Raw genomic sequence first — 3,198 nt, 5'->3', positions numbered from 1 at the left:
GATATTCAAAAATCTCTTCATCTCTCTTTTTCTCTCTCTACCTCTCCCTGCCCCTTTTCTCTCTCATCTTTAAAATCATAGCAATTTACCAAGATATGTCTTATAATTTATCATTTTTATCAATTATTCTAGACACATGGTATATTCTCCCCTTCAAACTTGGATTCAAGTCTTCCTTTTATTTCTGAACAGCTTTCTCCATTACAAAAAAAAAAAGAAAGAAAGAAAAAAAGAAAGAAAAACTTTCATCTGGTGGAGGCCACATCTTTTATTTTATGTATTTCTAACTTCTTATTCATTTTCAGTCATTTTGTTAATTTTGCTTTAACCTTGCCTTCTCTGACACTTACTGTTTTTTCAATTGTATGGTCTCTTTTTTTTTATATTTCAAAGTGACCTTCATTTCTGTGTCATTTTATTTTTCTTTTCAACTCCTTTCCTGACCAATGTCAGCTTATTTTTCATGGCCTTCCATTTCTTGACATGCTATTTTCCTTTATTTTTTTGTATGCCTTTGTATGTGTGTATGTGTGTGTGTGTGAGAAGAGAGAGAGAGAGAGAGAGAGAGAGAGAGAGAGAGAGAGAGAGAACGAGTGCTTTCATTTGACTTTCCTTATTCTCAGACTTTCCTTAATCCTACAGATACTGATCTGCTTATAACTCAGTCTCTTCTCCAATAGGCTTCACCTTTGGATAAGCCTTTCAGCAATGGGATGTCTGTAAATTCTTTTGTTTATCCCAGCACCTCTAATGTGTAGTATCTAACAGGGTCCAGAGAACTTCATTACTTCATTCAGCAACCCATGCCCTTTGATGTCATTGTTTCCAACAATAGTGTTTCTGTCCCTTGGGGTAGAGCACCTGGTCTGGAACTCTCTGGATTCTTTCAGTCCTGTCTGTACCTGCAGCAGCAGGCCTGTCTGGTCTAAACTTTTTTTAAATCTGACAACTCTCCTTATACATCAGGCCTGTGCTTATAGTAAGTCCTGGTTTGACTGAAGGTTGTATATGTCTATTTCTGATCCTCCAAGTTCAAAGAGGAAAAGGGTATACACATCCTCATCCTGTCATCTCAAATGTGAAGTTCCAAGAGTTTTTCCTTAAAGTTCACTCCGTAATTTTATGACACTTATTGGGATAAAATGGTAAAAAGAGTTGTCAACCTCTTTATTTAGTGCTCTTCCCTGAGGACTATTTATTTGTCTTGCATACACGCTGATAACACAAAACACAATGCAATAACAATAATAGTAACTAAGGTTTGAGTGTGCTTATAATACATTGGGTAAGTACTATCCTAAGCCTGTAACTATATTAACTAATTTAATCTTTACAATCACTCTATGAAGTAGATGCTATTTTAGACTGAACTATCATTCAAGATTAGGTAAATAGATAGATTGGGACTTGCAGTGTGTAGTGTAACAGACATTACATTGTACTCAGCAAAACAACCTGGACAGATTTATGATTTAACTTTTATAATTGCTAAATGTTTCTGTGAGACAGATAAAGTGGTAGAATAGATAACAGATATACTTTTCCTTATCACTTGGTGTTTACAAAGAAACGTGCCATTAAAAAATTACCAGACTTGAGAGTGGAGGCACCAGGGAAGACCTAGTCCTGTAATCAACAGGAGCTATGGGAGTAAAGTTGGATGGGTCAGGCAAAAGGCTGCTGAATGTATGCTTTGCTTTATCAGAAAAAGCTCCATTGTACAATTCAGTTACTCATGATTTCCTTGATAGAAAAAAGCCCAACAACTGAAACAGAGGCCCAGATGAGCAATATTCTGGTCTAATATATAGGAATAACATCTGATTATTATCAGCTATAACTCAGTGTTCTCAGTATGATAATCTTCAATCTCAGGATGAGGAAGGACTAATGAAGCAAAGAAGAGATTAGAGTCATTACCATGCATTCTTTTAAAATATTTTTTCATTTATTCAGTGCACCTAATGTAGAGGCCTCTCTTTTCTAATTAGGCACCTGGTGATTACAGGTGCTTAATTTAGTTGAAACTTTCAGGTGGTCCAGGAAAAATTGAAATTGGCTATCTGGACATGCAGTGAACCCAGAGGCCATTCTGCAGTATTTCTTTTTCACATTATTTTTAATATCAAGTCCACGCTGATTCATAAGGTGTTTAGCACATAACTCTTATGCAGTAGAAAATCAATAAATGTGTTTTAATTGAATGTAAATTCTAGCCTGGATTAACTTAAAGTATTGCCCTCTTTGGGGTATTATGCCTGATAAGAATTCTTGAACAAGGTAAGTATAAGACTTACCATCATTCTATGACTAGAGAAAGAAAAATCTAATTTGGAAAAAAGACCTATAAATAGCTTCTTAGACTTCTTGCTATGTATCATATTGCAGTGTTTAAGATCATAGGTTTTACTATCAAGCTGACCTTTATTGAATTCCAGATCTCCTGTTCCTTATTGTGAGAATTTAGATTTCTTACTCAAATTCTTAGTCTTATTTTCTTTTTCTCTAAAATAAGACAATTAATATATAATTCCAAGAACTTCATGAAGATTATCAGAGAAATGAATTAAAACACCTTTCCTTGAGGTCTTACAACTATTAAAGGTTAAAAAGAAAGAGGAATACTCTCTCAAAGAACTTACAGTTGAAAAATCTGGGCAGTTCAGCTGAAAACAGAGTCCCTGAACCTCTGCTAGTGTCCTCTTGCTTATTTATTTATTTATTTATTATTTATTTTTATGTTTACGCCTATAGCACCTGGTCTTCCTAGGTGGTCTCCCATCCAAGTACTAACCAGGCCCAACCTTGCTTAGCTTCTGAGATCAGATGGGATCAAGCGTGTTCAGGGTGGCATGGCTGTAGGTCTTCTTGCTTTTTATTGGGCTAAAAGTACTTTTTATTGAACCCCTCTAAGATCTATTGCTATATCTCAAGTCATATATATGTTCCATCTTGATAGAATGACCTATTTCAGCAGTAAAAATAGTTCATTCCCCCTTTTCATACCATATCTGTAAGGTTAATCAAAGTGTGTTCTTGTAATATCCAAGATATTGAGTAGGCATTTATTAATAAGTGGGAGTAGACAATAAAAATAGATTAGGCAAATAAGTACAGCATTCCTGCTTTTTGTAATCCTTGATCTCAAGATAAAATATTCTCAATTTTATATATGATACGCAGTGCATAAGGACATCC

General features: G+C 34.9%; 1 non-coding gene across 1 annotated transcript; it reads right to left on the bottom strand.

Moving 5' to 3' along the window:
* Positions 1 to 2,745: 2,745 nt before the first annotated feature.
* On the bottom strand, positions 2,746 to 2,864 carry LOC120622316 (5S ribosomal RNA). Its single transcript, XR_005658469.1, has one exon. It is a non-coding gene; the product is annotated as a 5S ribosomal RNA (ribosomal RNA).
* Between the last annotated feature and the right edge of the window lie 334 nt (positions 2,865 to 3,198).

Source organism: Pteropus medius, unplaced genomic scaffold, assembly GCF_902729225.1.
Source record: "Pteropus medius unplaced genomic scaffold, Ma_sr-lr_union100, whole genome shotgun sequence".
NCBI classification, from domain to species: Eukaryota; Metazoa; Chordata; class Mammalia; order Chiroptera; family Pteropodidae; genus Pteropus; species Pteropus medius.
Note: the sequence above shows the minus strand (reverse complement) of the source record. Positions and strands in the feature narration are given on the sequence as shown.